Below are 22,660 nucleotides of genomic sequence, written 5' to 3' on the forward strand. Positions count from 1 at the left end.
ACTGGGGCTCTTAAATGTGACGATGTGAGTGGAGGAAGCTTTATGTTTTTAAAGCTTGCCCAGCAGGCAGGTAGCAGCAAGACCTGTCTGGAGGCCGGCCCAGGTGCCCACAGGCGATGACGATGCTTTAGAGGAGGGGTTCCAGTGAGGGGGAGAGTAGGGGGCACATCCCAGAGATACGACATCCGGAGGTGAGATCCGCAAGCGTGGGTGATGCATGGCAGGGGAGGATGGGGGAGAGCGAAGTCAAGGGAGGTGCCGGGCTCCATCCTGTGGCAGCACGTGGGTGGGGAAGATCTGATGTTGGAATCCAAGGCCCAGATCGGTGACATGCGCGCGAGACCTCCCAGCCAGGCTCCATCCTCAACTCTGGGTCTATTTCTAGCTGAGCAGAGCAGGGCTCCGGGGGTACAGCTGCTCTTTGTCCCCCTAGAGCCCGAGGGGCTGGAGACGGGCCCCGGTCCTCAGGGCGTGCCCCGCCCCCACCCACAGTATCTCAGGGCTCGGGATGGCACCCAGAGCTCGGGATGGATGGCCAGGGATACTGAGATCTCTTCCGCACCCTAATCTGTCTCCCGGAAGTTACATCTCCTGGGGACTCACCTTCCTTCTCTGTTTAAAAACACTGTTACTGACAGGGGCGCCTGGCTGGCTCGGTCGGTGAAGCACCTGACTCTTGGTTTCGGCTCAGGTCACCATCTCACGGTTCTTGAGTTCGAGCCCCATGTCGGGCCCTGCGCTGACCGCATGGTGCCTGCTTGGGATTCTCTCTCCCTCTCTCTCTGCCTCTTCCCTGCTTGCTCTCTGGGATTCTCTCTCCCTCTCTCTCTGCCTCTTCCCTGCTCGCTCTCTGTCTCTCTCTCTCTCTCTCTCTGCTTCTCAAAAACAAATACATAAACCTTCAAAAAAAATACAATAAAATAGTTACTGACAATCAAATGACACGAGGCACGCGGTACCAAGCAATACGTGAATGGAAAGTATTTTTATTACAAAGCGTGGGGCGGAGCTGAGGCCGGAGGATGAGAAGGCCGGGCCTGGGGGTAAAGCCCAGGCAGAGGCCCGAGGAGGGGGCCCGGTCTCCACAGTGGCCCCACGAAGGCATATGCCGTTTGCACATTGTTCAGGTAAGGAAATGAAGGCGAACAGAGGTGGGCAGTTCATCCACACTCACCAGTTCCGAAGGGGTCAAGCTCTCCTCCCCCAGGCCTTCACGGATGAGACGTTGCTTATGGAGACAGAAGTGAAAAATGGCTTCTCCATGCTGACAGTCTCCCCAGGAACTAGTTGCAGGAACTTTTAGCAGCTGGGACCTCCAAAGGTCTTCAAGCATGATAACCCAGGGCAATTCTGAGGAAGGAACTGGCCTTTCTGGGGACGCGCCCAAGCAAATAGATGTGTGCAAATAGTTGTGTTCTCTTCAATTTTGTTTTATGCTTATTTTTGAAAAAGAGAGAGAGAGAGAGAGAGCATGAGCGGGGGGAGGGGCAGAGAGAGAGGGAGACATAGAATCCGAAGCAGGCTCCAGGCTCCGAGCTGTCAGCCCAGAGCCTGACGCGGGGCTCGAACTCACAGACTGTGAGATCATGTCCTGAGCCGAAGTCAGACGCTCAACCAACTGAGCCACCCAGGCGCCCCTGTTCAGGTTTCCTTTAAAAAAAATGTTTTAACGTTTATTTATTTTTGAGAGATAGAGCATGAGCTGGGGAGGGGCAGAGAGAGAGGGAGACGCAGAATCTGAAGCAGGCTCCAGGCTCCGAGCTGTCAGCACAGAGCCCGACGCGGGGCTCGAACTCACGGACCGTGAGATCGTGACCTGAGCAGAAGTCGGACGCTCAACCGACTGAGCTACCCAGGCGCCCCTGTTCTCTTCAATTTCAAAACCCAGGGCCTCCCAGAGGCAGGGGGCCGGTGGGAGGGGTGAGGAGGGAGCCGCCAGCCGGGCCCTGCCCGCGTGCCTGTCGCCCCCCACCCCATCTGCTCTGGAGGGGCAGAGGGCGAGGAACATGCTGTCTGCTGATCCACAACTTGAGCAAAACTTAATTGCTTCCCTGAACCTGAAAAATATCAAACTGCATAAATAAATGTGCCTTAAATTATTAATAAAGGCATTTACATCTGGAGTCGGAGCATGAAAATTAATCTAATTTCTTATGCTAAACCGGCTGGTGTGGCATGTGATTTAAGGATTCAGAGACACAAAGGGCAGGGAAGAAAATGATGGGAGATGGGCTGTCTTTGGCATTTTGCGTATAAGATCTGGAAAAGAATGAGAAGGAAGGAAGGAGCGGAAAGAAAGTGTGGGAGGGAGTTCTCCCGGAGACCCGGATGAAAGCCCCTTCCTCACTGAGAAGCAAGAACATAGAGTCTACCGTTTTAATGGCCCTAGAAGACTCTCCCGGGCAAACACGAACCAGGCTCCACCCTGCTTATCTTCAGAGCAGCTCCAGAAAACTCTGAGGGAGCCTAGGTTTCTGTGCAGGTTGAATTACTTGACTTTCTCAAGGGCAGGTGTGATGAAAGCCGAAACTGGGGTGGGCCTAACAGCTAGAAAGCAGGACCATCAGCTAATGCCTGTGTGGCCGGGGGGAAGGAACCCAGAGACCCCTGTCACCTGCCAGGGCTTTCTTCCTTTAGCTTCCGGAAGCAGGGTGGTACAAAACAGCCCTGCCTCTGCATGCTACCTCTAATCGTGGAGTGAACGTTTTTACTTCTTTCGGCCCACTGAGTCTCGAACAACCACCGTGTAAGGTAACGTCTCTCCCCTATCGTGATGGAAACCGAGGCCCAAGGAAAGTGACCGGCCCCAGGAAACACAGCGCGTAACCCAGAAAGCAGGAATGTAGTCGCTTGGTTCTCTGATGGCTGGAGAGTCAGGCTGACCTGGGGCTCCCAGCCCTACGTCGTAGCAGTGGCCCTGGCTGGCATTCGTGAAGCCCCTCCCGTGTTAAGAACTCCACACGCACAACCTGCACTCCGTCCCAAGAGCCCCGTCACAGGCACACTCTCCCCCTCGTATAGAGAGAGCACTCTGGAGAGGCCAGGCTCCCTTTCCTCTCGTCCAGGGAGGAGAAGACTCAGGACTCCAGAGGCCGCCCCTCTCGCTTAGAACATCTCGGCTTCCCCATCCATCCAACAGACCTGGAAGCACTGAACTTTGCAGAGGCCACTTTGAGGACCAACTAGGGGGCCTGGGGCCGGTTACTGTCCCTCTGGGCAGCCCGGGTTCCCTGGAAAAAAGAAGGTGGCAGCGGTGGTCCCTACCCAAGGTCACAGCCTGGTACAGGTCGGGGCCTGCTTCTCCCACGACTGCCCCGGATGCTGCCTCCAAAGGCAAGCGGAAGGGAACAGAAAGATCCCATTTGCTGCAGGAATATGTCTTTTAAAAGGAGGGGGTAATGCTTGCTTCAATTTTTTTCATAGGTTTTTCTTTCCCCCCTCGGATGTTACCCTGCCTAATTACACTTCCAAACTGCAACACGAATTTTTTAAAAGGTTTTCTAGATAAAAGTTTCATTAATGTTTATTAAAGAGAAGATGAGAGTTTAGACTGAATGTATGATACAGTAGAGGTGGCCATTTTGTTGTCTATCTTTAGGTTTCAAGGCAAACAGGGACCCCCCCCCCTTTTGTGCTTACCGTGTGAAGTCAACATTTATGTCCATTTTATTGGAGCTGTCTGTCATTAGGTCATGTGCTGGGGACATCGTCACCAATTACTGCCTGCCAGAGTAGAGTCGCTAAGACCAAATTGTTAAGAGAAGCGGGGTATCCCCGAACCCCACGTGTTTTGTGTTGGGCTTGGGAGGAAAAATGCCATTTTCTCAGAAATTGCTTTCACCCTAAGTGAGTCAGGAATTTCCAGGGGCACCTGGGTGGCTCAGTGGGTTATGCGTCCGACTCACGATTTTGGCTCAGGTCGTGATCTCATGGTTCATGAGTGCGAGCCCCACGTCGGGCTCCGTGCTGACGGTGCAGAGCCTGCTTGGGATTCCCTCCCTCCCCCTCTCTCTGCCCCTTCCCCTGCTTGTGCGCTAGCTCTGTCTCTCTCAAAATAAATAAGTAAACCTTTGAAAAAAAAAAAAAAAAGAGGAAAAGAATTTCCTAGTCCAGCTCTGGGCACTCTGCCTCCAGGATGAGGGCAGATGGGTAAGGAGAGGGATTTCACTTTATTGGGTCCTCTGGGGACACATAGGATAGTTAAGAAGCAGACCCCTGCTCGTGCTGGCCGTGGCTGTCCTCAGCCCACACTCCCCGGTCACGATGCCACCCTCCAGCCCCTCGCCCCCCTCCTTCTCTCCGCCAGACGCGCTTCCCGCCTGCGTATACCGTGCGGCCCTACACAGGTCACCTCATCTCTCGTCTGCAAAACAGGCATGGGCTTCCCTGCCGCACAGGGTCGACGGGACTCCTGTACGATCCCGGAGGCGAAAGTGATTTGCGAACCGTAGGGAGCCATACGGTCACTGTTGTTACTATAGCTCAGCTAGGCGATCAGCAGACACTCCTTGGGTGCTGTTCATTTCCCTTAAAATCTGAGCGATCCAAACTGAAGGAACAGCACTCGGGTTTCAAAAGGCGAAGTGGCAGAAGACAGTACCCCCCCCTCCCTCCCCCACCTGCTCCTGGAGACTGAGATCCCCCTCGCCTGAGCTGCAGGGAGCTTGCTGAGGATCTGCAACCCTGAGTGGGGGGGCCCAGCAGTCCTGGCTGGATCAGGGCGGGTAGGGAAGAGCCACCCCAGGAGCTGTGGGTGCTCACGACCCCCGTGTCGTTCACTTCCTGTGCTCAAGTGTGGGCCCCACGAGGCCGGTGCTCACCTGGCCTCCAACGCGCAGGTACAGGCATCGCTGGTCACACCCCGGGGGCAAGAGGGGGAGAGGGGGTCCCTGAATCCCTAACACGCTTGCTGAGCCCAGGGTACCTCTAAGGAGTGGGCCGTCGGGTGCTGATTACATTATCTGCTCCACCAACATTTCCTGCGCAGTTACTCAAAGCCGTCCTCGTGACCGTCGCTAGGAGGGGGAAGTCAGAGGAGGAAGGCAAGGAAGCTCGAGACTAACGGCCCCACTGTGTCTCCCACATAAGTTCGTCTCTGTGTTGTACTGGGTTCCTGTCTCTCTGTGGAGGGCACACGTTCCAGACACACACACGCACACACACCCCGCTCCCTGCTCTCCCGAGAGGCCCCTTGGCTGAGGGTACTTGCTGGAAGCCAGAAGGAACACCGTGGGGAGAACAGGCCGATTCAGCCCCCCCTTGCCGGGCCCGCCTCCGTGGCTCTCGCCCGTCACCCCCAGGCCTTGCTCTGCACCACTTTAGTTTTTAAGATTTAGAGAAAGGGAAGTGTGGTGAGCCCAGGGCGGGCTGGGGCAGCGGAGGGGCAGGGGCCCCCGGCGGGGCTCAGAGCAGAAGCCGCTGATGCGCTGTGGTCGCCTTGTGGTTCGGGCCCAGAGGCTCATGCAGGCGCTTGTGGGGAGCACGATGACTGGTGAGCCGATTCGGAGAATTTCTGCAGGTTTTGTAATGAGAGGTGACAGCACACAGCGGGAGACGACAAGGTGCTTGGGTGCGGGGACAATGGAGGGCAGGGACAGAGGGCAGGCCTCCCGCTTGGGCCACGGAGCGCAGGGCACGTGGGGCGGTGTCTGAGCGCAGACAATGAATCCCCGTGGAAGAACTCCCTCGTTCAGGGCTGGGGTGGGGGAGTGACGAGAACAGAGATGAGCAGAGGTCCGGCCCCTCCCGACGAGCCGGGCCTGCTCTGCGACGGGGCTCTGCCCCACATGTCTAGGGCTGCAGGCTGCCTGTCATGAGGGACAGCTCTAGGCTATTCCAGCAACCACTCCCTGACCCCCTCCATCACCGTGGGGACACAGTCCTGGCCTGGGCACAGGATACCACAATAAGCAGCACAGAGCGGGGATGGCTGGGAGGGAGAGCCTGACTGGAGTCTAGACCAGGTGGTTCGGACACATTCACACAGTAGACGGTCCTTCTGACAGGGACCCATCATTATTCCGTGGCTGTGGGACCCTATCTTCCTTCTTTAACGTGACCTTCAACACTGGCACACCCTGGGCCTGCCTACCTTTTCAGCATCATCCCTCTACCTGCCCCATTGACATGGCTGAACTACCAGACTGTTGCCCGGCACACTACATAGCCACTCTGATGCCCCAGGGCCTTTGCACTTGCCAGCTCCTCTGCCCATAAGGCTTTTCCCTTTCCTTCTTGCCTGGCAGATCTTTCAGGAACCAGTTCAGATACCTTCTCTTCTGTGAAGCCTTCCCTTGGCCCCAGAGCAGAACTCACCCCAGGCCCTCCGGTAGTACAGTCACCTACTTTGCACACGTGTCCGTCAAAACCATTTGTTTTCCTGGCTGTCTCCCTTCCAGGCTGTGAGGGAAGGGACCCTGCCTTAATTTACCTCCTGCTCCCAAAGTTCCAGTCAGAGTCTGGAATATGGCAGGCATGTCATGGAGGCATGGAACGCATGCATGGGAAGGATGAGGGGCACATCCAGGCGGGGGAGGGTGCCTCCTTTGAATCTGGGCCCCCAGTCCTAGGATCTGCCCCTCCTCCTCCCCTCCCGTCTTCCAGAAAACCTTCTATATTCCCTCACATGCCAGAGGCCCCATTCAAGGTCCTCCCCTCCACTCTCAGACTCTCACACCTTGGATCCCAAGTAAGCGCTCGATCCCTGTGAAGAGGTTTGGACCCCAAAGCCTAGAGGGGGGTCACAGGAACCCAGCGTTCCCCTTAGAAATCCATCAGAAGGTGACAGATGCGTCCCCTTGGCAAGCCCCAGCCCGCCCTACTGCTGTGTTCCCTCCCTCCAGCCCGGGACCGGGAACCCTGAGCACCGCTCCCACGACCGGGTGAGGGCGGTACCCGGCCCCAGAAAAGGGTTTCGCCTCCAGCAGCCACCAAGAACGGGCACCAGCCATGCCTAGAGCGGGCGGGCAAGGCAAGGAGGTGCGCAGAGGCTGACAGGAACTCGTTTAAACCAGACTCAGCCAGTTTTGCTCTGTCTGAGCGGTGGAGGAAGTGAGTGGTTCACACCTGGTGAGTTGGAGTGGCCAGAGGTATCTGGAGGCCTGGGGCGGGGGGGGGGGGGGTTCTGTCACTGGATCTCCCACAGAGCACACAGGCGAGGCGGCCCCCACCCTAGGGCTCCTTGAGAGACGGGGCCAAACCCATGCCCGCAAGAGACACTCAGAAACAACAAGGCTGGGGCTTCCTGTCTCCCCACCCCGTCCTGGCCCTACCCTGTGTGGTGGAGATGCCCAGAGAAGGGAAAGCTCGAGTTCCAGCTGTCCAGGGAACTCTGTTCCCCGCCGTGTCCTTCCCCCAGAGTCCTCGGAGGACTATTTATGCTCTTTGCTGCGGGCAGCCGGACTGCTGCGGGTGTCCCCCCTTCTGGAAACTTCCAACCCCTTCATCCTCCGCGGGGCATCAAAGCCAGGCCACCGCTCCTCCAGAGAGGAGACGCCACGGCAGCCGGGCGTCCCGATGTCCCTGTCCCGTCCGCCAAGGAGACTCACGCTGCCGACACTGCCAGGCTTCCGCCCCCGCTGCCTGCACGGGACACCTCGCGGCCCCGTGTGTGTCCCTAGGCAGAAACAGCCCTCTCCTGTCTTCTCACGAGGCTGAACTGCTCCTCAGAGAAGCAGATGGAAGGGGAGGCCCCAAATCAAGACGCTTACAGGCACTCCCACCTTCAGGAAGCAAGGGGTCAGCCTCGCGGCCTCGGGTAGAGCCTGCTCGAATCCTGCCTCGCTCGCTTCCTGGCCGTGTGATGTGCGGGCAACGTTGCTTCTCTGAGCCTCAGTGTCCTCCCCTGTAAAATGGTCACGAGCACAGATACGCCTGCTGCCTGGGGTCGTTCGCACTCGTTCGGCGAGCACTCCTAGATTCTGAGCTTAGTGGGGGCAGCACAGGATAGGTGTTCAACAGTGAACCTTGCTGCCCCTTCACTGCCTGGGAGGATTCGGGGTCTCGACCAGGTAGCGCTCAGGCCCCGAGATTAGACATGGTGGGTTTGAATCCTGGCCCCGCCACTCACCAGTTGGGTTTGCCTTGGGCAGCTAGCCCAACCTGCCTGACTCTCCCCTCCTTTTGGCAGTGGGGACCCGTAACAGCCGCCACATCAGAGGGCCATCAGGAGGACTGCATGGGGAGGGCACATGCCAGGTTTAACCCAGTCACTGGCATGTAGTAAGTGCTCAGTAAATGTTGGTGGTGCTGTTGGTTTGATCCCACCCCCCAAACACAAGCGCAAGACTCTCCTCCTTTACGTTCGAGTCACACACAACGCGATTCCCCGGTCCCGGGAGAGCCAGAGTCCCTCAGAAGCTGCTTCATCAACCACACCTCCCAGCCAGATCAACATCACCTCTGCGACCGTTGGCACCCCTGAGTCACCCATGAGGAACCCTGCCCCTGGGCTCAGGTCAGGAAAGGTGCTAGTGTGTTCCCAGAATAGGAGGACATTTCCTTGCAACTTTCCCACCTGGGCCCCGGTGCGCAGGGGGGAGGGAGGGGAGCCACCCTGCCCGTGGCCCGGTTCCCCGGTGGAGAGCAAAGGCTCAGAGCCGCAGCGGGGCCTGGGCAAACCTGGAGCCTCCTGGGTAGTGGCAACTCAGGTTCAAGAGGGGGCGCTGAATGCACCATGGCCGGGTGACAGCCAAGGGTGGCCCACATCACCTGACCCCGTCCCTGCTTGTGCCACCTTACCCCTTGCCGGCATTCCAAGAAATCTTCCTTCGGATGCGTGCATGTACAACTTTAATTTCTTTTGCACAGGTATGAGTTGTATCCCTGTATTCTGACCACTGCTTCCTCAACGTTTTGCTGCGGTTGAAGTTTTTGAGGAAATGCACGTCACATGTAATTAACCATTTGAGCGTACAAGTCAGTGCTATTCAGGGCACTTGCCACGTGGTGCGACCACCAGCTCGCTCGACTTTGAAGACTTTTCAGGGGCGCCTGGGTGGCTCAGTCGGTTAAGCGTCCGACTTCGGCTCGGGTCACGATCTCACGGTTCGTGTGTTCGGGCCCCGCGTCGGGCTCCGTGCTGACAGCTCAGAGCCTGGAGCCTGCTTCGGATTCCATGTCCCCCTCTCTCTCTGCCCCTCCCCTGCTCACACCCTGTCTCTCTCACTCTTTCTCTTTCTCTCTCAAAAATAAATAAATGTTAAAAAAAATTAAACCAAAAACATTTTCAGCACCCTATGAAAACACCCCGTACCTATTAAATAATCACTCCCCATTTATGCCTCCTCCTCCAATCCCCTGATAACCTCGAATCTGCTTTCTGACATCTGAGCACCCATTTTCCCGCTGCCCTGATTCCGCAGCAGGGCCAGGATGGGGGCGAGGCTGGTAAGCTGCTTTTGGTGCCCACAGGAGCAGCGGGCAGGTGCTTCCAGGGTGGCCAGGTGCAGGGTGGACCCTGAGAGTGCCGCCTGCCTCAGTGTTGTGCATAGGGCACCCCCTGGCCTCACCCTAGGACTGGCCTCGTTGGACAATTTTAATATATTGACATGCTTGCTTTATCCTGCTCTGTAAACATCTGTTCCTGCTGAGATGTTTGAAGGCCAGTTAGGGAGCACACGGCACTTCTCTCCTCCATTGTCCCGCTCACCTCTGCTCTGAGGACGTTCTACGCAGTGACAAATCCATTGCCCCCGCCTCAGGGCCAACTACCCCAAACACGTCTCCCATCGATGTTGTTTGTTGGCTGTTTGGTTTGTTTCCAGAAGGGTCTCACGTGGCACGTGGGTATCAGGCCTCTCTCACGCTAAAATGGCCTTGGCTTCCCCCCGCCCCATAACGCTGGCCTTTTGAAGAGTCATTTAGAAAGGATTTGCCTGACTGTTCTACCTCGTTGTCGTTCAACCTGTCCCTCTGGGCACTGGTGGTTGGGGCCAAAGACTAAAGTCTTTGGCAAGAACGCTCCGTAGGTGATGTGTTCCACACGTCACCTTACATCAGGAGGCCTGCGATGCTAAGTTTGGTCAACTGGATAAACTTCTGATCGCCATATCTCTAATGTAATGGTGCACGGTCTCCCTTTTTCTAGGGGGAGATGCTTCGTACTTGCACAGATATCCTGTTCCCCAACACCCTTCGCTCCCTGGTTTTCGCTCCCCTGGATGAGCCCTGCCGGGATCTAGAATTACACTGGGGGTTGCAAATGGCGGCTTTCTAACTTTATCATTCCTTCTACGTACATTGCTCAGCAGGTATCCTCCTGTGAAGAAGAGGTCCCCATTCTCTCTCTTCTCTCTCTACCTCTCCGTCTACCTGTTTAATTAATCATAGGCGTCATTTCCATCAGCGGTTCCAAGGTTAGCTAGAGGGGTCCCTTCAAGTCTGCCTCTACATCTTTTTGACACGGCCCCACCAGGCACGTCCTTGCTTCATAGAACAATAAGAATGTTCCAGACTTACTCGTCCTTTCCTTCCCTCAGATCTGGATCAGATCCAGATCCAGATCTGATCCCTCAGCTCAGCCATCTCTTCAGGAAGGTTTCGTTGGTGGGAACCGTCTTAGAAAGCAGGATCCGGACACGGGGGAGTTCAGTTTCACTCCTCACGGGGCTCCTGATTGTAGATTCTTTCAGCGGACAGAGGCAGGAAAAATAAAATCAGTTCATAGTATCGTCAGTGCAAATGGAACGCTCTGGGCGGTTCTTCTGAACTCTTTCTTGTTGTTCCTTTAATATGCGAGGCTCTTTTCTCTTACACAGAAAATCCTCGTCTCTAATAGCATTAATGTATGCATTTACTTGCTTTATTTTACAATATACATAGTAACAATAAGCCTATTGAGCAAAGCTTGAGGTTTCTTTGTAGTTTTATTTGTCCTTAGAATATATGCCACCGCAGGTATATGGCCAGGGTATTTTTTTTCTCAGGTTATTTGGATTCACTGTCTGCGCTGTTAGGTCCCCGAATTAATTTGCAGTTATGTTCAGTTGTGTATGTGTGTGCATGACCTGGGGGGTTTCTTTTTTCTTATTTTTTATTTACTTTGATTTATTTTTTTGAACATATAAATCATGTCCATAGTTAAAAACACATAACCATATTAAAAGTCGTATTTGGAGAAGTTTTACTCCTACGCTAATGCTCTCCGCCCTGTTCCCGTCCCCCTCCGCTAATTTCTGGTATATTCTTCCTGTGTTTGTAGATGTGTGTAGACGCATACATACTGCTGTTTCCTCTTTCCTGCAGAATTTATGTTAAGGGTGTAGATGGGAGCCCAGAGTCCTGGATAAATGAGGCAAATTCGGGGGCATCTAGGTGACTCAGTTGGTTGAGTGTCCGACTTGAGCCCAGGCCGTGTTCTCACAGTTTGCGAGTTCAAGCCCCGCATCGGGGGCTTTCTGCTGTCAGCTCGGAGCCTGCTTCAGATCCTCTGCCCCCCTGTCTCTTTCTGCTCCTCTCCAGGTCTCTCTCTCTCTCAAAAATAAATGAATAAACTTTAAAAAAGAAAAGTAAATGAGGCAACTGTCCTTTTGAACCTCACTCCCCGCTAGCCGTATGACATGAACTGGTCCCATAGGTTCTCTGAGTCTCACCTTCTTTATCTGGGAAATGGGGTAACAATCCCCACCTTTTCTGATTTGGGCGAGGATTAAGGTCTTCCTCGTATCGCATTAGAAAATTAAATCCTTGATAGTTGGATGGTGAGTGTTCGCACGCGTTCTTACATGTGTGGTGGGTGTGAGGGTGTGGGGAAGGGGAATCCTTTCTTTGAAACTTAATAATGTGGGCTGACAATCTCTTACCCAGAACCCTGGGAGCCAGATGTGTTTTGAAAAATTGCAAGATTTATAATCGGGGCGCCTAGGTGGCTCAGTCAGTTGGGCGTCCGACTTCGGCTCAGGTCATGATCTCACGGTTCGTGGATTTGAGCCCCACGTCGGGCTCTGTGCTGACAGCTCGGAGCCTGGAGCCTGCTTCCGATTCTGTGTCTCTCCCTCTCTCGGCCCCTCCCCGACTTGTCCTCTGTCTCTCTGTCTCTCTCTCTCTCTTTCACTCAAAAATAAATAAGCATTTAAAAAAATTTTTTAAAGATTTATAATTTTAGCAGGTGCTGGCGTACAAAATCTGTCTGCTCCCCAGTACTCCTGGCAGAGTCTGGAACGGCACCTTCTAGTCAAACACGGCATTTCTGCGGCAAAATGCACGAACGTTCACACCAAATATAAAGATTGCATGGCCACAGGTCGGCTTAAGTCAGATTCTGCTGCTAAATGAGTCTGTGCTGAACTGTCAAAATCAATTTTTCGTGTTTGAGAGCTTCCTGGATTTCGAAACTGTGGATAAGGTGCCATCTCGCAAGATCATCCCTAACCAAGTCTCCACTTTTGCAAAGCCATTTCTGCCAGTGCAACGTCAGCTTGTTGTACCTGCACCCCCTGCGTCTTCGTATCCGTCTCTCTTCGCAGAGTTAAGGGCACAGTGGACACAACCGAGTTACGGGGGTGCTGGCGCCCCTGAGGTCAGCCTTGGCCATGCTAAATAATTTCCACGTTTGGCACAACGGTACCAAGGTTAGGAAATCTATCGCGCCTGCCCCAGCTTTCGCATTTACCCATTTTCTGCTCACGCCTAGGAAACGATCTAGGACAAAATTCGATGGCTTACTCACGTGCATGCACACGCCCTGCCCAGTGGACTGAGCGGAAGCGCTCTTTCGTGTCCAGGCTCAGATCCTCATTAATCAGTTGATGCGGGGCAATCCAAAGTCAGCAGGCGAACGTCAGCTCCGAGCCATCCAGGGCTAACGCACAAAACTTCACGGTGCCAGTTCTCGCGGGAGTCTGGGGTTTGAATCTGTGCTGCCGGGGTGGGGGGGTGATGAGGGAACCCCCCCCGCCCCCCCGACGCTGGAAAAGTCAAGTCGTCCCAGGTTGACAGTGCCCCCTGGTGGCCGGAAGAAGCAAATGCAACCCCCCCCCCCAGGAGGGAAGTGCGTTCTCAGTCGGATTTGCCAAAGAGAAACTCCAAACACACACACACACACACACACACACACACTCAAAGCAATGAGTCACCCTGAGCAAGAGTCATCAGAGACAACGAGCAACAGATTTCAAACACAGTTTCTCAACCTCAGAGCCACTGACATCTTGCCAGGTGATTCTTTACTGTGGGGGCCGTCCGTGCACGTCTTGGCAGGCCTGACCTCTACTCGCTGGATGCCGGTTGCATGCGCGTGTGAGCACGCACACGCACACATACACACAGTTCAGTTTTGACAGCGAGAAATGTCTCCAGACATTTCCAAATGTCCCCGGAGGGAAAAATTGCTCCCGCTTGAAAAGCACTGATTGAGATCCTCAAGCGGTTTCAGATATTAGAACGATGAGCTAGGTCACCAAAGAACTATGTACGGACTGTTTAAAGACTTGAAAGATGGAATGGAAGAAAAAAAAAAAGATGATCAAGGAATAAGAAACTACCAAAAATGATAGGGAGATGTTTATAAAGACTCAAATAGAATGACTGAAAATGAAAAATTAACTTTAAAAGTCGGTGGGTGTGTGAGACACAGATAAAGAAAGAATTAATGAAATAGAAGAGAGATTGGAAGAAATGACTCCAACTAATCAGAAGAGCCCGAAAGAAAGAAACCAGGAAGATGTGACAGAGTGGATGAAAGACAAGGACGATACGACAGAGAGGTTAAGATACAACCAACTGAAGCACCAGAAGGAACGAATAAAGAGAATGAGAGAAAAATAATATTTGCAGAGGTGACGCGGGAGACTTTTCAGGATCCATATTGGCTAGAAGTCCCAGAGATACCTGGCAGGATGGAAGTTCAAGTTGTTGCTGTGAGTTTGCGGTAGGAAAGCTGGGGACTGAGCCGCAAGGCATTATCACCAAAACAGGCACACCAGCGCAACCCAGGGTCCACAGGAGGGCCACTCTGGCCTCAGTGGAACGGCCGCGGGATTCCTGCAAAGGGAATAATTCCCGTGGACAGCTGACCTGAGCCCGGCCCTGAAGGATCTTGAAGGATGTTCGTCCAGTGTTGATTCCAGAGACCTTGATCTGAGCCCTTTGCTTTACAGGACAACCTGGGAGGTTGAAGTGCAGAGAAGAAATGGGATGTTCTTCCAAGCAGGAGGAAGAGTCTGAGCAAAAGCATGGAGGCAAGACCGGAGGCTTCGTGAGCAAAGAACAAAAGGAGGGGCGCCTGGGTGGCTCTGTCGGTTGAGAGTCCGACTTCCGCTCAGGTCGTGATCTCGCAGTTTGTGAGTTCGAACCCCACGTCGGGCTCTGTGCTGACAGCTCAGAGCCTGGAACCTCCTTCGGATTCTGTGTCTCCCTCTCTCTCTCTCTGCCCTCCCCCGCTCACACTCTGTCTCTCTGTCTCTCAAAAACAAATAAACATTAAAAAAGAGAGAGAGAGAGAACAAAAGGAAATTTTGTTTGATAGGGTTGGGAAACATTTAAGAGAACAATGGCAAGCCTGACTGGTTGGACCATGTGAAACCAACCTGGGGAAGTCCCTTGAGGGATAAGCAGGTATGTTTGGACTTAAAACTTTAAGCCAGAGGTTGGCAAACTACAGCCCGGGGGACAAATCTGGCCCACTGCCTGTTTTTGTCAATAAAGTTTTATTGGAACACCGCCATACTCGTTCATTTACATATCATCTATGGCTATTTCTGCACCGTGACTGTAAAGATGAGTAGTTGTGAGAGATACCTTATGGCTCCCAAAGCCTAAAATATTTACTTTATGGCCCTTGGCAGAAAAAAGTTTGTTGATCCCTGATCTAGGCAGAGGCAGCCAGCCCTGAGGCCTTTCAGCCAAAAGACCCAGATGAAAAAGATAAACCCAGAAGTCGCTGAAGGATGGTGTGTGTTGTAAGAGGAGGAAAAATGTGGCACAGCTTTATTAATTCCCTACGGTATACCATCCCTCCACCCACGTTATCCTTATTGCTTCGCATAAAACCACCCTGCTGAGAAGTCGTCACTCTTCTAGTGAAAAAAAGATGAGGAAAATGGGGTCCAGAGATATTGAGTGGCATAACCAAGGTCAGCCAGTGTCTCGGGCAGCGTTCAGATCTAATTTCAAGCTGGTTAGACCCCAAAGCCAACGTTCTTCCCACCACACCTCACGGCCTGCCAAGGCACTGAGTATTCAAGGGGCTGAGGGTGGCCCCAGGCCAACGGGTTGGCTACTGTGTCGTAGATAGTCAGCAATAGTCCCAGTTGGAGACGTGGTGAATGTTTCCCTCCTCTCCTGCAAACAGACCCAGGGTCCCACTCTGACCTGGAGGGGGGTACCCATGGTTCCTCCAGCATCGGCTCCCAACTTGTCCAACCATTGACTCCACCCTGTCCCCCTCCACCCCATGCATCTGGAGCCACTGGTTCGGCCAAAAACACCTATCATACATCTTCCCTCCGGCATCGTGTCACGGCCCGATGCTACAGGCAGTTGGGTGAGACGATACCATCTCCGGTATCTATGAAAAAAAAAAACAAAAACAAAAAAAACCCAAAAAAACACGAGGGTTGGCAGTTCTGCACGCTGCCACCCACAAGAGATGACCCAGTTGATTTGCAGTGAAATTGCAACACAGCCTCTGCTCCTGCCCCAGCCGGATCCCGGGTCCTGGAGCAGAGCCCGCTGAGGCTTGTTTCCACCCCCAGACGGGCTCCTGTTCCTCCCGTGACTAATTTGGATCCTCATCTGACAGCTACCATGACCGCTCTGCCCAGATAGGGCCTAACAGACCAGCTTCTCGGTTTTGTGGTCAAACTGGTTCTTGAAACTTCCCCCAGGGTTCCAGCACAGTTTTGTCTGTCTGTGGGGAAATGGAACTGGCTGCCCCTTGGGGTTGAGCTGGCTGGGGATTGGAGAAACCAAAAGAAAGAGATCAAGAAAGTGTGAATTCTACTTAAGGCCTTGGCTATCTACATTGGTGCGTGACTTAATGGGAAGTCCCCCCCCCCCCCCGCAGTGGATCCCAGTGGATGGGTCTGTTCCTTATCAGCTGTCCGTTGGCCCAGATGCCATGCCGCATGACCTCTGACCCTCAGGGCCGCCTATGAGGAAATGGGTGCAAGCATAAGCCGACAGCCTCCCCAGAGCAGATGGGGAGGAACCCCAGGCCTACTGACAGCTGCCAATGGGTTTACAGCCTCCTCCTCTCCCGCCTTGGGAAACAGTCAGAGGGATATGTCAGCTACGGGGGACACCACCCACATCTGCTTGTTTGCTATGGTGCCGGCTGTCCCAGAGGCAGAGGGAAGTGAGAGACCACTGGCCCATGCTTACTCTGCCGGCCTTTCCCGGACGCAGCCGACTGGCTTCGTTGATGTAGCCACAGCGTGTGCTCACCTGGGGGGTCTAGAAGGAAAAAGATAGACGAGCCGGGAGAGGACAAGGTAGGTGAGCCTTAATGAGCTCAGGGCCCAGCACGGAGCTTGGCTCATACAGATATCATCACCATTTGTTTCCTACCCGGTGAAGTAGACATTATTGATGGGACTATACGTGTGCCTTTCTGAGACGTAAATGGCCAGGACTGTGGAGCTAACTCCTCCTGGATCCTAGCACTGCTGGACGTGAACTGCCTACGTGATCTCAGTTTACTCACCCGAGTACGTGGAGACTGAAATACACCGATGATTGCATATCCTAGTTACAATGGTTGCATAATTTATACGAAGCCCTTAGAATTATGCCTGACACACACAGAGTAAAAGGGGAGTGTTAACGGATTGTGATTCTCTTTTTTTTCTTTGTCACCTTCACTTTGGCCTTGAGGAAATTGAGGCTCAGAGAGAGTGGTTGACCTGCCCCAGGTCACACGACCAGAGAATGGTGACGCTGGGGCTCACTTCCACGCGTATACGATGCCACTACTCCCCGTTCAAATATTCCGAGCCCACAAGGGTTGAGATAGAAAGAGAAACTTGGGTAACTTTCAGCCTCAGGGCAAGGTCACTGCGAAGGCAGATGCCAGGAGCAGTGGCTGTGTCCAAAGACGGGAGAGAGTCGGCGGCGCCTGGGTGGCTCAGTCGGTTGAGCGCCCGACTTCGGCTCAGGTCATGATCTCGAGGTTCGTGGGTTCGAGCCCCGCGTCGGGCTCTAGTGCTGACAGCTCAGAGCCTGGAGCCTGCTGCTTCGGATTCTGTGTCTCCCTCTCTCTCTCTGCCCCTCCCCTGTTCACGCTCTCTCTCTCTCTCTAAAATGAATAAGCTTAAAAAAATTAAAAAAAAAAAAAAGAAGGGAGAGAGTCAACTGCACGAGGTTACGGGGTGAGGAGCACGGCGGGGTGGGGGTGGGGAGGCGCTCACGGCTCCTCAACACCCCCAGGAGGGGAAGTGGCTCTGGGTGACAGGAGTCTGCCGATCCTGGAACACCAGCGAGTGATCGTGCAGCAAAGAGTCAAAAAGAGACCTCAAGACCTTAGTCTCCCTCCCAGAGGGCGAGGCCCTGGCAACAGATAAACAGGAAGACGGTTTCCTGACACCACGGGGACAGACGCACAGACACGAGACCAGCACCCACGCCTGAGCGGTGGCGCTGAAGTGTCGTGCCCCAGCCCAACATCAAAGTGCCAGAAGCCCCTTCGGGTGCAGCATCTTTCCTTAGCAAGCCCGCGCCCGGCCACAAACGGGGCCCGGCCCCTGGAACCTGAGGGCAGGTACTCAGCCTCCAATCTTTCCAGCTGTGAAATGTGAGTGACCAGATCCGCCCCCCAGGGTAGTTCTAAGGACTGAGGTTAGATTACAGGGCAGGATAACAGAGCGTCCTCCTGTTCGGGGGCCTGGGGGAGTAGTCTGAGCTGTCTATACACAAGGTCCCTGGCGGCCTCCAAAATACCGAGCTCTCCATCGTCAGTGGTTAGAGAAGCCAGTGCCACCTCGAGAAGAGGTTGCCAAGGGGATTCAGTCGTTGAACGGGAGCCAGCCAGAATCTGTAGCCTTTGAAACTCTCATGGGCAGGCTGGGGCCTCTGATTCTGCAGGCAAAGACCAAAGCCTTCTTGATAAACAGCGCTATCTCCTTAATGAATGCATTGCTAAGGCATTCAAGTTCAAAGCCAGTACAAAACGGGCAGGCAAGAAGGGGAGAAGAACAGGAAGACAGGGTGGGGGCTGCGGACCCCCGAGGCCAGCAGACTTTTCTACCTAAAGGGCCGCCTTACTTGCCGGGATCCCCGAGACCCCGCCGGAAAGCCCGAGAAGGCTGGGCTGTGACAAAACCGGCCCCCTCCCAAGGCCTAGGGCGCACTGGTGTGCGGAGAGAGCGAGAGTCATGCTCACTGCCAGAAGCATCTTTGGGCTTCATAACTGTCGCTCTGAAAATCTGTCAGTGACCCCGAGGGGCACCGAGGCAGCTCTATGGAAAACAAGCAGACAGCAGCTGAGGGAACCAAAGCCTCAGTTATTCTGGGGACTGGAGCCTTTGAAAAGAGATGGGCTAATGTGGAGGGCAGGCTGTCCTCAGCTGCTTTTCTCCCTGTCCCCTCCCTTCCCACTTAATCGGGAGCCCCTGCCCATCCCTGCAGCCCCAGGACCCCAGTGCCTGAGGATTCACCCCTGCAGGGGTGGGAAGGAAGGAACTAGACAGCATCCAGGTGCACAGGCCAGCTTTCTGAGGACCCCAGCCTGTGGCCTGGAGTCTGTCCCCTACCCCAGGCTGTGACCCTGGGTTCTGGACATGTTCCTGCTGATGCACTGTCTCCCACTCCCAGACTAGATGGTGAAGGCATTGCAGCCGTAGTCTTTTTCTACAGTACAATTCACTGTTTGACCCAGGGGACATTTAGCACAGACTTAATCTCTAATGAGTACTTACCGTGACAAGTAACTTCTAATTTAATCTTGAAGCAATCTCTTGATACGGGTACTGTTATGATTCCCATTTTACAGATGGAACAGTTGAGGCCCAGGGAGGGAAAGTAATTTGGGCGCGGCCACACAGTTAGTGAATGACGGAGCAGGGATTCGAACCAGGCAGTCTGGCCCTAGAGCCAGCTCTCACACTGTCATCCGTCCGTAGCTCTAATGCTGACCCTGTCTTGAGCGCCCATCCAGACCGCTCACCCGATTGATTCCCGATCCCTGGCCCCACCTTTAACCCCCAGGTGCTTCAGAGTCAGGCCTCCCCCTCCTCAACCTCCTCTCTCCAGCTCTGCTCGCCCTCCTGGGTTCGGGAGGTGCTGCCACCTACAGGCCTCGTGTGCAAAGACGCAGAGCTCTAACAGGATCTGGGGCAGAAGGCTGGCCCCCGGGACCCAGGCCTGCCGTCCTCTCCCGCGGCGGCTAAGAGAAGGCAGAAGGGTGCAAGTTTCAGACCTGAGAAGTTCTGCGTCTGGGTTATTCTTCGATGATGATCCAGATCCCACAGGGGGAAAAAAAGGAGCAGGGGCTCTGAAGGAAAGTGTGCAGGAGGCACTGAGATGAGCTCCAAGAGGCACCCAACCATCTGGGATGAGTCAGTCCCCTGGTACGGTCCTGCCTGAAGACAGGAATTAATTGAGCTCAGAAAGAATATTTCCCGTTTCTGTCCCCTCCCTTTCTTTTGCAGCTCACTAAAGTCTTCAGCGACGGCACCCTAATCTAGCCGGAAGAAGTCCACAAAGCCACAAGCGTCCCCGTGCTTTAGACCTAGGATGCACTCTTCTCCACGTAATGGGGACAAGCCGCACAGACGGGTGGCAGATGAAGAGAGGGCCCAACCTCTGGGGACAAACAGGTTTAGAACCTGCGTCCACGATGCCGAAGGAGCTGCAAAGCCGGGCGTTGTCTGCCAAGGGACCGAGAGAAAAGGCAAGTCCCCACCTCTGGTTTTATTTCTAGACTTGCCACTGGGTTGCTATGCCAGCCTCCATAGCCACCTCCCTCGGGCCTCAGTTTTACATGGAAGGAGGAAGGAGGAAGGAGTGGGGGGGAAGGGGAAGAGAAGGGTGGCTAACTTTGCAGCGACAGAGAGGTGGGCACCGGGCAAGGTGCTTTACACAGAATTTCCCCCCAGCCCCCGGGGATGGCGGGTATTAGAGTCGTGTTTTACAAAGCAGAAAACGGGCTCAGGGAGGTGAACTCACACCCCCCCACCCCGCCCCGCTGGAAGGTAAAACAATGACCCCAGAGATAACAATCATACCAATACGATGCTAGTATTTGACATTCATGAAATTCATGCTGTGCCCTGGACAGCATATTGACTTGTTTAAACCTCACCAAAACACTGCTACTTAGGTATTATTACCCCCATCTTACAGATGAGGAAACCGAGCATTAGACGCATTGCTCCCCACTCCCCACGGCCAGCAGCACCACTGTCTTTCTCCCCCAGGTCACAGAGCTGTCACGAGGGCGGTGGCATTGGGGCGCAAAAAGCACCGCGTGTTCTTCCAGAAGAAAAGCGGCCACTGGGCCTGCCTCTGCTGCCTTCCTGAAGTGGGTCCCTCCCCGGCAGCAGCAGGCCCTTAGCCTCTGTTGATGAATTGAAAGCCCAAGAGCTCGGTCCAGCTGACTGCGGTATCTTCCTGCGTCCCCAGAGCGTTGGAGTCGGCGGTTACAGAGACGCAGAGCTCAGCTGGGAAACATCCCGGAATAGGAGGCAAAGAACCGCTTTAGACAGGAGTGGGGAACGGCTCCCGGTTGATAAAAAAAAAGTCAGAGACAGAGATGCAGAGAGAAACACACACACACAGAGAGCGACCAAGGCAGAGAGAGAGTGAGGGGGGAAAAGAGACAACCAGGGACCCCAGCAGGCCGGGGCTGGCCTGGGCGAGCCCCAGTGAGCCAGCCTCCAGCTGGAGTAGGGCCCACACGGGGCGACCGCTCCCGGGGACTGACCCCGCCGTCCCACGCACACCCATGCACACGGCGTCTGCAGTCTCTCCTCGAGTCCCCCCTGCAGCACCGAGGGGTGGGGGCGCCTGGACTCTTCCGTAGGCTCTGCCCAGCCCCTCTCGACACCAGCCCAAAGTGAGCATCACTCAGAAGGAGAAGCCTCTGGCTCAGGGTCACCGGCCGGTGGGTGCCTCATGAAGGCCCGTGGGTGCTGGTTTTTGGAAGTGAGGCACGGGATGAAGGCCCTAGGCCACAGGAGGGTGATGGGCACAGGAACCTTCTCCACCTGCCTTCCCCACACCCCCCACCCCCGTGGGGAGCTCCAACCCAATAAGACAGGGGAGCCAAGGCATCTGTATCTCTCCATCTCTGGGGGGTCGCTCCCCGTGACCACCTCTTCCCCAAAGTCCATTTGGTTCTAGAAGGCCCCAGCTCTCAGGGGCCTGCTGCTCAGCATCCCCCGCCAAACCCACTCACCCTGCAGGTCTCGTCTGCTCTGGGAGCAGGACTCGGGGGTTATCGGGCCAGTGGGGCGGGAGGAGATCAGGCCCTTCTCTGCATCAAATCTGGTCCCACGCGGTCCCTGTCTGACCTTGTCACAAACGACTCAGGGATGGTCTTGCCTTCACAGCAGGGGGACGAACACATGTACAGGAATTCACGTGACACACGCAAATGCAGAGGCGTGTAGACAGGGCCAGGGAGGACGGGAGAGGCGCCTACTCACCAGGCCCGGCAGGAGTAGGACTGGGCCCTGGAGGACAGACAGACAGAAGAAAAGCACTCCTGGCAGAGGCCCAGTGTATGTCGCAGCACAGAGGGCGGGGGACACGGGTGATGGGGTGGGGCTAGGCTGTAAGGTACAAATGGGGCTGGCGTTCTCCTAGACCCAGTCATACAGACAAGGCCAGTCTCTGGTCCCCTCCACACCCCCTCACGGAGTCTGGGCTCAACCCCAGAGGCCACAGGCAGATGCAGAGGGTATTCAAGGGCAGAGGGGGTAACACTTTCCCATAGCACAGGCCCAGGGGTGTGTCCAAGGACAGGTGCTCGGCCAGCCCCTACTGGGCGGAGGGCTCCTTCCTGCATGGCCACCCTCCCTCAGCTCCTCTGTCCTAATCTCTTCCTGAGGTTTGCTGCCCAAGGGAGGACCCAATCCCCACTCCCTTGGCCACTGGCCCGCACCACCTGCCCCCCTTCCTGGTTTAATGGAGGCAGGAAATCACGTCGCAAGGAGAGACTACTAGGGAAGCCTCCCTGTGGAATCGAACATTCTGGGGCTGCAGGAAAACCGCTGGCGTCCCTATCGCCTGGGTCACCAGCTGATTCCCCAGTAGTGCTGAGTATACAGTAAACACCGGCCCCGTGGGTTTTCCCCGTGTTCACACAGCTCACCCCAGGATTTCCTGTGTGCGTTTTTGCGTGTGTCATCTATGCGGGATGACATCAGCACCGGCCATGAAAGCAGTGGGGGTAGAGGGGCTTGGCTGAGGAATCTTGACGCTAGCTCTGGATCCAGTTGGGAGATCCAAATATGCCAGAGCCAAGCTTAGGGAGATGGCTGTTCGTCGTGGTGGCTTTGTTGGGGCTACGGTGTTAGTGCCGGGGCTGTGGACTCACGTCAGGCTATATGCTCTAGAACTTGAAGCAGAATTTCCCGGGAGCTTGCAGTGAGGAATCTCGTCCCTTCAGTGCTTCCCCGCTTCTGCCTGGCCTGGGACACAGACACGGGCAGGGTCAGGCTCAAGACATTGGCTCTGCTCCCCACCCAGGGCCCAGGAGCTGGTCAGAGAACCCTCCACTGCC

The 22,660-nt window shown here is 54.8% G+C and overlaps 1 long non-coding RNA gene across 1 annotated transcript; it reads right to left on the reverse strand.

Moving 5' to 3' along the window:
* Window positions 1-417: 417 nt before the first annotated feature.
* LOC125908928 (uncharacterized) lies at window positions 418-5,102 on the reverse strand. Its single transcript, XR_007453490.1, has 2 exons — window positions 4,821-5,102; window positions 418-1,436 (listed from the first exon to the last, which is right to left on the reverse strand). It is a non-coding gene; the product is annotated as an uncharacterized LOC125908928 (long non-coding RNA).
* Between the last annotated feature and the right edge of the window lie 17,558 nt (window positions 5,103-22,660).

This window comes from Panthera uncia (genome assembly GCF_023721935.1).
Source record: "Panthera uncia isolate 11264 chromosome B3 unlocalized genomic scaffold, Puncia_PCG_1.0 HiC_scaffold_1, whole genome shotgun sequence".
In the NCBI taxonomy this organism is placed as follows: Eukaryota; Metazoa; Chordata; class Mammalia; order Carnivora; family Felidae; genus Panthera; species Panthera uncia.